Source organism: Lutra lutra, chromosome 10 (genome assembly GCF_902655055.1).
Source record: "Lutra lutra chromosome 10, mLutLut1.2, whole genome shotgun sequence".
In the NCBI taxonomy this organism is placed as follows: Eukaryota; Metazoa; Chordata; class Mammalia; order Carnivora; family Mustelidae; genus Lutra; species Lutra lutra.
Genome location: NC_062287.1, coordinates 82,967,262 through 82,982,227, shown reverse-complemented (window position 1 = coordinate 82,982,227; position 14,966 = coordinate 82,967,262).

Sequence of the window (14,966 nt, the reverse complement as noted above, 5' to 3'; positions counted from 1 at the left end):
GACTTGCACAGTTTTGCAAAAAACACTCAGCCATAATGATACAAAGAGTAACAGAAACAGTTTATGCTCTTAAAGATAAGAACAAGCTAGTGACAATGTCTGCTATATTAATCAAGTGAATTACAAATACATACATACAAATCTATTTATTATAACATATGCTTTATATTAGAAATAACATAAGTGCCAAACATTTGGGAATTGGCACAGAAATCGTGATGTATACAATAATATGGAACTTCTAGATAACTACTAAAAAATATGTTGCAGAATACTTACTGACATGACAGTGTTTTTTATTCAAGGAAAAAAGCAAATTACAAAGCATAGGTAGTATGATAGCACTTTATTTTGGAAAATAAAATCTAATCAAAAACAATTTGCAAGGATACAAAACAATATTTTAAGCTACTCTCATTGAGTAGTATAGTACTGAATGTAGTTTTCTTTTTCTTCTTTCTTTTTTTAAAATTTCTACTATAAGCATATATTGTTTCTGCAATAATGAGTCATTTGTAAATTTAAAAAATGAGCCATCAATGAGTTAAAAATAAAATGATTAAAAATGGCTTACTAAATCCAGAAAATTAATTTTAAAGGAATTAATTACTGTTTGGTTTTCTTTTTTTTAAACTCCAGATTATTTCTACAAACAAAATCATTTTTTCCCTTGCAGTTTGACAGGTCATGTCTGTCAATTAAGAGATATAGTATATGAAAACAGGTTGAATTTCATCTTGTGCACTTCAAAATCAGCATTACTTTTTCAATTTATTATGTTGGCAATATAAAACTTGAATAATTACAAGTGTTCAAATTCAGGCATAGAGAATTCCATTAAAAAACACCCTACTTTAATAAGGAATAATTAAGCATAAAAATGAAATGAGAAATGAAAATCTTTTGATGTACCCCAAAAGACCAGTGAGACGGACTGTAAAATTCTTTCTTGAATTTCTAACCTGAGAGAAATTAGGAATTAAGAAATTATTGAGTACTAATAGGACACATCTTTAGAATTAAAATTAGCTAAGGGCAAATTTTTTCTTTTTCACAGCCTGAGAGTGCTAGTCACAGTATGCTAATATAGATCTAATCAAATGTCAAATGAATCAATTGTGTAGTGGATTATACACAGTATGTCCTCAAAGATACTTACCCAATAAACTAATATTAGGTTTGGCAAAAGATCTACAATAAATATGATTTACAGATTCGTTGGATGGTTCATGTTAAACTCACCAATTCTTTTTTGCATAAGGTTTTCTTTTTCTTCAAAAAGAGAGTGGGAGATTGTTGTTCTAATCTCTTTTTAAGAGCTCATCAATAATGCACCAGATCAAAATTTAGAACAGGCTGTGTATGTAACGATTGGCATATGGGGGATGAAGAAAATTAATTTGATACAAGAGAACAATCAGACAACTTCCCCTCAATAATTCTTCTACTTCTGTAAAGAGAGGATTTAGAAGGAGGTGAGGAGGGGTGAGAAGCAGAGCTTTAAAACCTACCCTGATGTGTTAACTACATAAAGAGCAGATTGATATAATTGAAATGTATGATTCCCAATTTCCTTCATCTCAATGGCCAATCAGTTCTGTCATATTGATCTTACCTCTTCAGTTTTACTAAAATATTTCCTTTCCTCTTCATTTTGGACGACTTCTGCAGGTTCAGGTTCTCTATCTGTGGTTTATTCCAGTGGGACCCATTTTTTCTGCCCCCATCTTTTCATAATTCAATCTATTTTTTAAGTTAATATCATTGCTAAATTAATCTCCGAAGGCACAGTTCTCTTCATTTTGTTGTTGGGTAACATTTTATCTTCTGTTCTATGTGAGATTGCTTGCAGTCATTGTAGTTACCTTATATTTCATGGATCAGGGCTAATTTTATCAGTGTCTGGGTTCAGAATAGTAAAGCTAGAGGTGGGACACTGGTATTGCAAAAATGCTTGTGAAAGAAATGCCCACTCTCCCTCAGACAGTACCTTAAAACATCAAGTCATGTGAGGGAAGACCCTTGAGGAAAAGCACCACTGTATTGTGGACTTTCTCTTCTTGACTTTAAGCTCCACAGTACAACTGTGTTATAGAACTCAATTACTGGTGAAAGACTAGGACTAAGAAGCTTGGGTTTTACTACTGATCTCTTTTCATCAGCCTCAAGAGGTCAGGACATGGAAAGATACATTCATTAATTCATTTATCCTGTAAATGTCTATTGAGTATCTCCTCATTACAGAAATCCTGTGAGTACATAATAGGCTCTTTTTTTTTTTTTTTTTTTGACTTAGTCAAAAGATTTATATTGCTCTCAAAGAACTAGGGGAATGTTGATCCCTAAGCATGTTTTCTTTAGTTTTTTTTTTTTTTAATTTTATTTTTTATAAACATATATTTTTATCCCCAGGGGTACAGGTCTGTGAATCCCCCGGTTTACACACTTCACAGCACTCACCATAGCATATACCCTCCCCAATATCCATAACCACACCCTCCCCTCCCAACCCCCCTCCCCCCATCAACCCTCAGTTTGTTTTGTGAGATTATGAGTCACTTATGGTTTGTCTCCCTCCCAATCCCATCTTGTTTCATTTACTCTTCTCCTACCCCCTTAACCCCCCATGTTGCATCTCCTCTCCCTCATATCAGGGAGATCATATGATAGTTGTCTTTCTACGATTGACTTATTTCACTAAGCATGATACCCTCTAGTTCCATCCACGTCGTCGCAAATGGCAAGATTTCATTTCTTTTGATGGCTGCATAGTATTCCATTGTGTATATATACCACATCTTCTTTATCCATTCGTCCGTTGATGGACACCTAGGTTCTTTCCATAGTTTGGCTATTGTAGACATTGCTGCTATAAACATTCGGGTGCACGTGCCCCTTCGGATCACTACGTTTGTATCTTTAGGGTAAATACCCAGCAGTGCAATTGCTGGGTCATAGGGTAGTTCTATTTTCAACATTTTGAGGAACCTCCATGCTGTTTTCCAGAGTGGTTGCACCAGCTTGCATTCCCACCAACAGTGTAGGAGGGTTCCCCTTTCTCCGCATCCTCGCCAGCATCTGTCATTTCCTGACTTGTTAATTTTAGCCATTCTGACTGGTGTGAGGTGATATCTCATGGTGGTTTTGATTTGTATTTCCCTGATGCTGAGTGATATGGAGCACTTTTTCATGTGTCTGTTGGCCATCTGGATGTCTTCTTTGCAGAAATGTCTGTTCATGTCTTCTGCCCATTTCTTTTCTTTTTTTTTTAATATTTTTTTTAAATTTTATTTTTTATAAACATATATTTTTATCCCCAGGGGTACAGGTCTGTGAATCGCCAGGTTTACACACTTCATAGCACTCACCATAGCACATACCCTCCCCAATATCCATAACCCCACCTCCCCCTCCCAACCCCCCTCCCCCCATCAACCCTCAGTTTGTTTTGTGAGATTATGAGTCACTTATGGTTTGTCTCCCTCCCAATCCCATCTTGTTTCATTTACTCTTCTCCTACCCCCTTAACCCCCCATGTTGCATCTCCTCTCCCTCATATCAGGGAGATCATATGATAGTTGTCTTTCTCCGATTGACTTATTTCACTAAGCATGATACCCTCTAGTTCCATCCACGTCGTCACAAATGGCAAGATTTCATTTCTTTTGATGGCTGCATAGTATTCCATTGTGTATATATACCACTTCTTCTTTATCCATTCGTCTGTTGATGGACATCTAGGTTCTTTCCATAGTTTGGCTATTGTAGACATTGCTGCTATAAACATTCGGGTGCACGTGCCCCTTCGGATCACTACGTTTGTATCTTTAGGGTAAATACCCAGCAGTGCAATTGCAGGGTCATAGGGTAGTTCTATTTTCAACATTTTGAGGAACCTCCATGCTGTTTTCCAGAGTGGTTGCACCAGCTTGCATTCCCACCAACAGTGTAGGAGGGTTCCCCTTTCTCTGCATCCTCGCCAGCATCTGTCATTTCCTGCCTTGTTAATTTTAGCCATTCTGACTGGTGTGAGGTGATATCTCATGGTGGTTTTGATTTGTATTTCCCTGATGCCGAGTGATATGGAGCACTTTTTCATGTGTCTGTTGGCCATCTGGATGTCTTCTTTGCAGAAATGTCTGTTCATGTCCTCTGCCCATTTCTTGATTGGATTATTTGTTCGTTGGGTGTTGAGTTTGCTAAGTTCTTTATAGATTTTGGACACTAGCCCTTTATCTGATATGTCATTTGCAAATATCGTCTCCCATTCTGTCAGTTGTCTTTTGGTTTTGTTCACTGTTTCCTTTGCTGTGCAAAAGCTTTTGATCTTGATAAAATCCCAAAAGTTCATTTTTGCCCTTGCTTCCCTTGCCTTTGGTGATGTTCCTAGGAAGATGTTGCTGCGGCTGACGTCGAAGAGGTTGCTGCCTGTATTCTCCTCAAGGATTTTGATGGATTCCTTTCTCACATTGAGGTTCTTCATCCATTTTGAGTCTATTTTCGTGTGTGGTGTAAGGAAATGATCCAATTTCATTTTTCTGCATGTGGCTGTCCAATTTTCCCAACACCATTTATTGAAGAGGCTGTCTTTTTTCCATTGGACATTCTTTCCTGCTTTGTTGAAGATTAGTTGATCATAGAGTTGAGGGTCTATTTCTGGGCTCTCTATTCTGTTCCATTGATCTATGTGTCTGTTTTTGTGCCAGTACCATGCTGTCTTGATGATGACAGCTTTGTAATAGAGCTTGAAGTCCGGAATTGTGATGCCACCAACTTTGGCTTTCTTTTACAATATTGCTTTGGCTATTCGAGGTCTTTTCTGGTTCCATATAAATTTTAGGATTATTTGTTCCATTTCTTTGAAAAAAAAAAAATGGATGGTACTTTGATAGGAATTGCATTAAATGTGTAGATTGCTTTAGGTAGCATAAACATTTTCACAATATTTATTCTTCCAATCCAGGAGCATGGAACATTTTTCCATTTCTTTGTGTCTTCCTCAATTTCTTTCATGAGTACTTTATAGTTTTCTGAGTATAGATTCTTAGTCTCTTTGGTTAGGTTTATTCCTAGGTATCTTATAGTTTTGGGTGCAATTGTAAATGGGATGGACTCCTTAATTTCTCTTTCTTCTGTCTTGTTGTTGGTGTAGAGAAATGCAACTGATTTCTGTGCATTGATTTTATATCCTGACACTTTACTGAATTCCTGTACAAGTTCTAGCAGTTTTGGAGTGGAGTCTTTTGGTTTTTCCACATAGAGTATCATATCATCTGCGAAGAGTGATAGTTTGACTTCTTCTTTGCCGATTTGGATGCCTTTAATTTCCTTTTGTTGTCTGATTGCTGAGGCAAGGACTTCTAGTACTATGTTGAATAGCAGTGGTGATAACGGACATCCCTGCTGTGTTCCTGACCTTAGCAGAAAAGCTTTCAGTTTTTCTCCATTGAGAATGATATTTGCGGTGGGTTTTTCAGAGATGGCTTTGATAATATTGAGGTATGTGCCCTCTATCCCTACACTTTGAAGAGTTTTGATCAGAAAGGGATGCTGCACTTTGTCAAATGCTTTTTCAGCATCTATGGAGAGTATCATATGGTTCTTGTTCTTTCTTTTATTAATGTGTTGTATCACATTGATTGATTTGCGGATGTTGAACCAACCTTGTAGCCCTGGAATAAATCCCACTTGGTCGTGGTGAATAATCCTTGTAATGTACTGTTGAATCCTATTGGCTAGTATTTTGGCGAGAATTTTTGCATCTGTGTTCATCAAGGATATTGGTCTGTAGTTCTCTTTTTTGATGGGATCCTTGTCTGGTTTTGGGATCAAGGTGATGCTGGCCTCATAAAATGAGTTTGGAAGTTTTCCTTCCATTTCTATTTTTTGGAACAGTTTCAGGAGAATAGGAATTAGTTCTTCTTTAAATGTTTGGTAGAATTCCCCCGGGAAGCTGTCTGGCCCTGGGCTTTTGTATGTTTGGAGATTTTTGATGACTGTTTCAATCTCCTTACTGGTTATGGGTCTGTTCAGGCTTTCTATTTCTTCCTGGTTCAGTTGTGGTAGTTTATATGTCTCTAGGAATGCATCCATTTCTTCCAGATTATCAAATTTGTTGGCGTAGAGTTGCTCATAGTATGTTCTTATAATTGTCTGTATTTCTTTGGTGTTCGTTGTGATCTCTCCTCTTTCATTCATGATTTTATTGATTTGGGTCCTTTCTCTTTTCTTTTTGATAAGTCTGGCCAGGGGTTTATCAATCTTATTAATTCTTTCAAAGAACCAGCTCCTGGTTTCGTTGATTTGTTCTATTGTTTTTTTGGTTTCTATTTCATTGATTTCTGCTCTGATCTTTATGATTTCTCTTCTCCTGCTGGGTTTAGGGTTTCTTTCTTGTTCTTTCTCCAGCTCCTTTAGGTGTAGGGTTAGGTTGTGTACCTGAGACCTTTCTTGTTTCTTGAGAAAGGTTTGTACCGCTATATATTTTCCTCTCAGGACTGCCTTTGTTGTGTCCCACAGATTCTGAACCGTTGTGTTTTCATTATCATTTGTTTTCATGAATTTTTTCAATTCTTCAATTTCCTGGTTGACCCATTCATTCTTTAGAAGGATGCTGTTTAGTTTCCATGTATTTGGGTTCTTTCCAAATTTCCTCTTGTGATTTAATTCTAACTTAAGAGCATTGTGGTCTGAAAATATGCAGGGAATGATTCCAATCTTTTGATAATGGTTGAGACCTGATTTAGGACTGCGAATGTGATCTATTCTGCAGAATGTTCCATGTGCACTAGAGAAGAATGTGTATTCTGTTGCTTTGGGATGAAATGTTCTGAATATATCTGTGATGTCCATCTGGTCCAGTGTGTCATTCAAGGCCTTTATTTCCTTGTTGTTCTTTTGCTTGGATGATCTGTCCATTTCAGTGAGGGGAGTGTTAAAGTCACCTACTATTATTGTATTATTGTCGATGTGTTTCTTTGATTTTGTTATTAATTGGTTTATATAGTTGGCTGCTCCCACGTTAGGGGCATAGATATTTAAAATTGTTAGATCTTCTTGTTGGACAGTTCCTTTGAGTATGATATAGTGTCCTTCCTCATCTCTTATTATAGTCTTTGGCTTAAAATGTAATTGACCTGATATAAGGATTGCCGCTCCTGCTTTCTTCTGATGTCCATTAGCATGGTAAATTCTTTTCCACCCCCTCACTTTAAACCTGGAGGTGTCTTCGGGTTTAAGATGAGTTTCTTGTAGGCAACATATAGATGGGTTTTGTTTTTTTATCCATTCTGATACCCTGTGTCTTTTGATTGGGGCATTTAGCCCATTAACATTCAGGGTAAGTATTGAGAGATATGAATTTAGTGCCATTGTATTGCCTGTAAGGTGACTGTTATTGTATATTGTCTCTGTTTCTTTCTGATCTACTACTTTTAGGATCTCTCTTTGCTTAGAGGACCCCTTTCAATATTTCCTGTAGAGCTCGTTTGGTGTTTGCAAATTCTTTCAGTTTTTGTTTGTCCTGGAAGCTTTTAATCTCTCCTTCTATTTTCAATGATAGCCTAGCTGGATATATGGTTGCATGTTTTTCTCATTTAGTACTCTGAATATATCATGCCAGCTCTTTCTGGCCTGCCAGGTCTCTGTGGATAAGTCTGCTGACAATCTAATATTTTTACCATTGTATGTTACAGATTTCTTTTCCGGGGCTGCTTTCAGGATCTTCTCTTTGTCACTATGACTTGTAAACTTTACTATTAGGTGATGGGGTGTGGACCTATTCTTATTGATTTTGAGGGGGGTTCTCTGAACCTCCTGGATTTTGATGCTTGTTCCCTTTGCCATATTGGGGAAATTCTCTCCAATAATTTGCTCCAATATACCTTCTGCTCCCCTCTCTGTTTCCTCTTCTTCTGGAATCCCAATTATTTTAATGTTGTTTCATCTTATGGTGTCACTTATCTCTCGAATTCTCCCCTCATGGTCCAGTAGCTGTTTGTCTCTCTTTGGCTCAGCTTCTTTATTCTCTGTCATTTGGTGTTCTATATCGCTAATTCTTTCTTCTGCCTCATTTATCCTAGCAGTGAGAGCCTCCATTTTTTGATTGCACCTCATTATTAGCTTTTTTGATTTCAACTTGGTTAGATTTTAGTTCTTTTATTTCTCCAGAAAGGGTTTTTATCTCTCCGGAGAGGGTTTCTCTAATATCTTCCATGCCTTTTTCGAGCCCGGCTAGAACCTTGAGAATCGTCATTCTGAATTCTAGATCTGACATATTACCAATGTCTGTATTGATTAGGTCCCTAGCCTTTGGTACTGCCTCTTGTTCTTTTTTTTGTGGTGAATTTTTCCGCCTTGTCATTTTGTCCAGATAAGAGTATATGAAGGTGCAAGTAAAATACTAAAAGTGTGGGAACAACCCCAGGAAAATATGCTTTAGCCAAATCAGAAGAGATCCCAAATCGTGAGGGGGGAGAAAGTTCAGAAAGAGGTTCAGAAAGAAAAAACAAAAAACAAAAACAATTAAAAAAAAGAAAACGAATAAAGAAAAAATATAAAAAAGAAAAAAAATATATATATTAGATAAACTAGTTTAAAAACGTTAAGAAAGAAAAGGGTAAAAGTTAAAAAAAAATTGGCAGGAGAAAAAAAATTGAAAAAGAAAAAAAAGTTAAGTTAACTGCAAGGCTAAAGATGCATGGGGAGAAAGCCATGAGCTCCGGCTTTGCTTTCTCCTCCTCTGGAATTCCGCTGCTCTCCTTGGTACTGAAACTGCACTCCTTGGTAGGTGAATTCCGTCCTGGCTGGGTTTCTTGCTGATCTTCTGGGGGAGGGGCCTGTTGTAGTGATTCTCAAGCGTCTTTGCCCCAGGTGGAGTTGCACCGCCCTTACTCGGGGCCGGACTGAGTAATCCGATTGGGTTTGTTTTTGGGAGCTTTTGTTCCCTGAGCACTTTCCGTAGAGTTCCAGAGGATGGGAAAGAAGATGGCGGCCTCCCGGTCTCCGGCCTGGTGGAGCCGAGAGCCTGGGGCCCCACTCCTCAGTGCACCCTCAGAGAACAGCGCCCAATTACTCCTGTCACCCTGGCCTCCGTCCGCGCTCCGAGCTCACCGAGCCTATGACCGGTTCAAGGCAACCCCGAGTTTCGAGCTCACTCCTCGGCTCTGTCTCTGTAGCCAGCTTCCCCGTTCTAATACCTGTAAGCTCTGCGACACTCAGATACCCCCGATCCTTCTGTGACCCCGCGGGACCTGAGGCCACGCTGACCCTGCATGGGCTTCACCCCGGTTAAGCCTCTGGAGCGATGTTACTCAGTGGAACAGACTTTTTTTTTTTTTTTTAAGATTTTTATTTATTTATTTGACAGACAAAAATCACAAGTAGGCAGAGAGGCAGGCAGAGAGAGAGGAGGAAGCAGGCTCCTGCCGAGCAGAGAGCCCGATGCGGGGCTCGATCCCATGACCCCCGGATCCTGACCTGAGCCGAAGGCAGAGGCTTTAACCCACTGAGCCACCCAGGCGCCCCTTAATAGGCTCTTAATAAAGGTTCAGCTAATAGGGTTTAAAGCTTATTTGTCTACATCTTTCATTTTTATAAAAGATCAATTAGGTGAACTGACCAAGGTCTATGACAAGCAATAAAATAATTATTTATAGATAATATATAAAATTCCTTCCATTCTCCAACATAGGACTATTATTGTATAATACTGCCCTTCCTTTTGGAACACTCATCTTTCACCTTTTAGCATTTGTCCAATTTAAAGATTTTATTTCAAATGTTACTTCTGCAGGGAAATCTTTCCTTATTTCCTGAGATTAGATTTAGCTCCCACATAAAAACTTCATAACATCCTGCTTTCCCTTTATAGCATTTATCAGAATGTTTAATTATCTAATTCATAGCGCCCTGACTAGACTGAGTACACAAGACCTTCAGTTTTGCCCAGTATTTTGCTTAATGCCTGAAACAATAAGCTTCTCAGTGGACATTTGTAAGATGAATAAAGTAATGAATGGAATTTTTCATCTCTTAATCTCTTATGATTCTTGCAAAAAGAGATGGGTAGTAAAACCATCTGTTACTAGTAATTAAGGCCTCTCTGGGGTCACTATAGTCCTTTCGTGAAGACTGAAGTCGTGTATACAGGGTCTACAATACAGTGTTCAAGGGTCTTGACTCAGGTGGCCCTGATGTACTGAGGTAGTACAGTATGGATAAGCAGCTGAATGCTTCTTTTATATGACTTGGCAATACCACTCTCCTGCCTCCAGTTTTATTGTTTTGAACCCAGATATCTCTGTTTGGCCTTGATCTTTGAAAACTAAGGTGAACACAAAGATTGTCAACAATTGCAATATAGAACAGAATGTAAATTGTTATTCAGCAATAGAATATTACAAAGTATCAAAGAAATTGCTCCTAGACATAAATGATTTAAAAAAAACATAAAAAACAAAATAAAACAAAAACAAAATCACAAAAGCTAGAGGGTAAAAATGCCTGCCAAATTGGTCAAGGATGCATCTGTGTAGACTTTGCCACCTTCCTCCCTGTTCCCTATTCCAAGCAGTAAGGTTTGCTCTAACTTTGTTTGGTACTCTTTTATGAGCCCTCTGAAAATCCCTCCAGACCTCTTTTCATCTCCATCATAGAATCATAGCATTCTATATTTGTTGAAGAATGTATGTATGTGTCTTACTCTGGCAATGGAAAGCTAATTAAAATTTTAAGTGGTTTCAGCTGTGGTTCTCAGAAATGACTTTCCCAAGACTTTGGGTATCACAGCAGTGAATAATGCAGATGAGGTACTTAATCCTGTAGCATTTATAAGAAGAGATAATCAATAAGCAAGCAAAACAATGAATAGCCAGGATAATTTCTTGGAGTACGATGTGAGATGTAAAGAAAACAATACAGGCTGGTGTGATAGGTGGTGACTGGGACTGCTAGTTGTTGATTTAGATTTTTAGATTGGGTGGTCAAGGAGGACTTTCCTTACAGAGGTGACCATTGAGACTTCACCCTTTTCCCCTACAGCAAGCAGTGGTTCTCAACTAGGGATGATTTTCTATCACCTTCCCAAAGAATATTTGACATCTGGAGATATCTCATTTGTCACAGCTGGAGGGGTGTTCATTACTAATATCTAGTAATTAGAGGCCAGGGGACCAGGAATGTTGCTAAATACTCTATAATGCACAGGACACCCCCCCTCCCAAATTTATCTATTTCAAAATACCAATAGTGTCAAAGTTGAGAAACTGATCTATTCTGATAACATCCAAGTTGATTCTTTAAAGTCGTGTATCATAACACGTCAGTCCTCTGTTCTAAACCGTTTGTGAATCCCCATGTCTCCCAGATCTCCCCACTATCGCCTGGCTCCATTTTCACTTCCTTTATTCGTGACACTTCAGCTTCTGGCCTTTGTGCTGGCAGGTACTCATGCATGGAATGTTCTTCCTTCTGATATCTGAAGGCTATCTTCTGACCTCTAGCAAATCTACTCACAGATGACCTTGCCAGTTGCAACTCTCTTCTCGTCCTCTAATTGCCTTAGCTAGATTTTGTTTTGATGGCATTTACCATCTTCTAACGTGTTATATTGCTTACTTATATAATATGATCATTGTTCAGGGATACAGGAAAGTGTCTGACACATCACGGGTGACTTGTGAATATTTGTTGAAGGAAGGAAGGAAGGAGAGAACAAGAGTTTTTCTTGTGGCTACCAAGAAAAGCCCTGGGGGAAGAGTTCATGTAGAGACCCTAAGAGTGAGTGAGACTGGTATGCTTAAGTAACAACCAGAAGACTAGTACCTAGATTATAGTAAGTGAGAGGGAGAGCAATGCAACATGAATCAGAAATTACCAAGGTCAGTTAATGTAAAGCCTTATAGCACATAGTGTCCAGGTGTATTTTGTAAAGGAAGAACTTCTATGTCATATTTAGGATAAGATTTAAATATTTTTCCACCTAAGTATTTTTATTTTTATGTCCAACTTAAGTAATAAACATGAGTGATCCAAATGACCATTTTTATATTTTGGACTCAGTGGTTTTCTTGTTCGCATGCACAGTGGAGCTACCATCCACATGGTATAAAACCTTTGTGATACTCAAAGGTCCAACTACCCCCAAAACTGCCCCCATTTCCTAAATGTCCATCACTATTTTTTGTTTTAGCCATTGTTTCAGAGGCTGCTATTCAGAAGTAAATATATTATCTGAAATATAACACATAATTTTACTAATAACTATGATGCCATCAGCAATTGATTGTACTGTCTTCTAAATAAAGACAGAATGAATGAAAGTAGAAGAGAAGGAAGAAATCTTCTGAATGGAAGTATAATGAGAGGTTGAAAATGTCAAGAGAAGAAACTAACGTTTACTGATCAACTAGTATGCAGCAAGTGCTTTGTTAAGTAGTTACATGTGTTCTCTCATTTTGGGTCCAAAATTGTGTTCATCTACTCAGGGGCTGCTATAACAAAATATCATAAACTGGGTAGCTTAAACGTTAGACATTTCTCATCATTCTAGAAGCTGAAAAGTCTAAGATCAAGGTGCTGGGAAGTTTGGTTCTTGATAAAAAGCCTCTTCCCAGCTTAAAGATGACCATTTTCTTGCTGTGTCCTCAAGTAGGGGGAGAGAGAGAGAGAGAGATCCTTGTGTCCCTTTTTATAAGGGTACCCATCCCATTGTGAGGGCTTTACTTTCATGACCTATTTATCTCCCAAAGGCTCCATTAGCAAGTACCATCACATTGTAGCCTAGGGTATTAACATAGGAATTCTGGAGATGCACATTTTGCTCCATAGCAAATGCCAGTGTTGCTTCTGTGATATTAAGCTTACTTCCTACTAAGAAGAAAGAACATGACTACCTCAATATTTTCCAAAAGTAGGCCCTGGGTGAATCACTTGTGAATTTGGGCCTAGATTCATTCCCTTTGATTAAGTCAGTTCCTAAAGTCTTTACTTAATGCTTAAAATGTATGTGTGTGTGCCTGTGTATGTGGTGTTTAACATACTCCTATGAAAGACATTTTGACACGTTTAACATATTTCTGTGAAATAACTTTTGACAAATTCTAAATGGGTCCTTTTTTCCTGTGTTTTCTGAAAAGTCAAAGGTTGTCCTATTGCAACTTTTCCCCCTGCTAGTTGTAAAGGGAGCATCCGAATGCCAAACTCCTGTATTTGGATTTTTGTACAACTTTTATGTCTGTTAATAAAAACCAAGATTTATATTGACTAGAGAAATTAAACACTGCCCTCAAACATCGAATGGACAAAGGGACATTTGTTATTAAATAAAGACTGTTGGTTACAATTCCTAGCTCTTCCAAACAAAGATATAGTAGAGAATAATTTAGAATTTTTTAAAAGCTCCTGATGAAGGAATTATATGAGTTTGATTAGTTCACAAAGAATTGCCCATCAATCTAAGTAAGAAACTGAAAGGAATGGCTTATTTTATTTCTTACAATTTTTTTTTAAAGAAAAGAGGGTTCTCTTTTGCTCCCCAAATTTTCTTTGGAGAGTCTAGATTTGTTATTAACTTTGTTTTAAGTGAAAACAAAACAAAACAAAAAAATAAACAAAAAACCTCTTTCTGTTAGGATGTATGAAAATTACCTATTAACACAGATTACATGAAATGGCTGTTTGCAGTTGAAATGTTTTCTTTTTCCCCAGAAATCTTTGCAGTTTATGAGTATAATTTAAAATAGAGAAACATATTAGAATAAGTTTAAAAAGACATCTATTCCCCTAGAATTCTGCTTTGTTGTTTTTCAGGGCATCAGAAATCCAACTGAAAAAAAAACCATTGTCTTCCCCATGGATGTGCTAAGTCAATTTATAAAAGTTGCCCCCCCCAAAATAATCAATTTATATTGGGTAACATTCTGGTTTCCAATCAAAAAAGTAAATTCCTGTAGGCCTTGGATAGTATAGTGTTATACCAAGCTCACTGCTTATAGTATAAGCATGTTTAAGAATGTTATTTTCTTGTTCTGGGAAGATGAGTAATAGAAGTCTTCATATATGAGAATGTATGGCCATTCTGAATCGCTAGAGTTAATGCATTGTTTGAAATAGTTGTCTTTGATTTTGTGCCAATTTTAATTGCCTATTTAAACAGAAATGCACTTCAAGCTATTTTTAGCCCTACAAATTGGATTTAGAATTCAGTGAATTTACTTTTCACCAATACAAATATCAAGAGTGTTATATTTGCAGCAAGCAGAAGGTGTAACCTCTATTTTTAACCTCACTAGTCATCAAAATGATGCATGGCACTAGTTTAAGAAGCAACTAGGTAAGGGGCACCTGGGTGGTACAGTCCATTAAGCGTCAGACTTGATTTCAGCGTAGATTATGATCTCAGGCCATGAGATCAAGCTGCACATCAAGCCCCAAGTAAGGCTCCACACGCCCAGTGTTGAGAAATCTCTCTCCAAAACAAAACAAAACAAAACAAAACAAAACAAAACAAAACGCAACTAGTCAAGGAAATAGTCTATGAAAACACACTCCTCAAAAACACGCTCCTCAAAGGAAACACACTCCACTTCTATAAGAAATCACTATATTCCAGCACTTGAAAAATTCCAGCTTGATAAATTTACATGTTAAGCCTGTGAAAAGTGAAATGTCTTCTTTGGAGAATAGGTATTGTCATATGGGTAAACTCTGTATTTCTTTGCATGAAAAAGATTGCCACTCATGTAGATGTCACAGTTTATGCCTGTCAGATAGGTTTGGACAGTTGGAGGTTGCAGTTAAAAATTGTCACTCTGCAGGATTTTTTTTAAAAGTAGTTCATTTATATAACTCTATTTTATTAAATAAGAGAATAGCTTGTTAGAACAGATTCCCCCACCTGCTACAATTCAACACTTATGTTCCAGATAATTCTAATTCTTTATAAAAGTAAAGGATCACCACAAGAT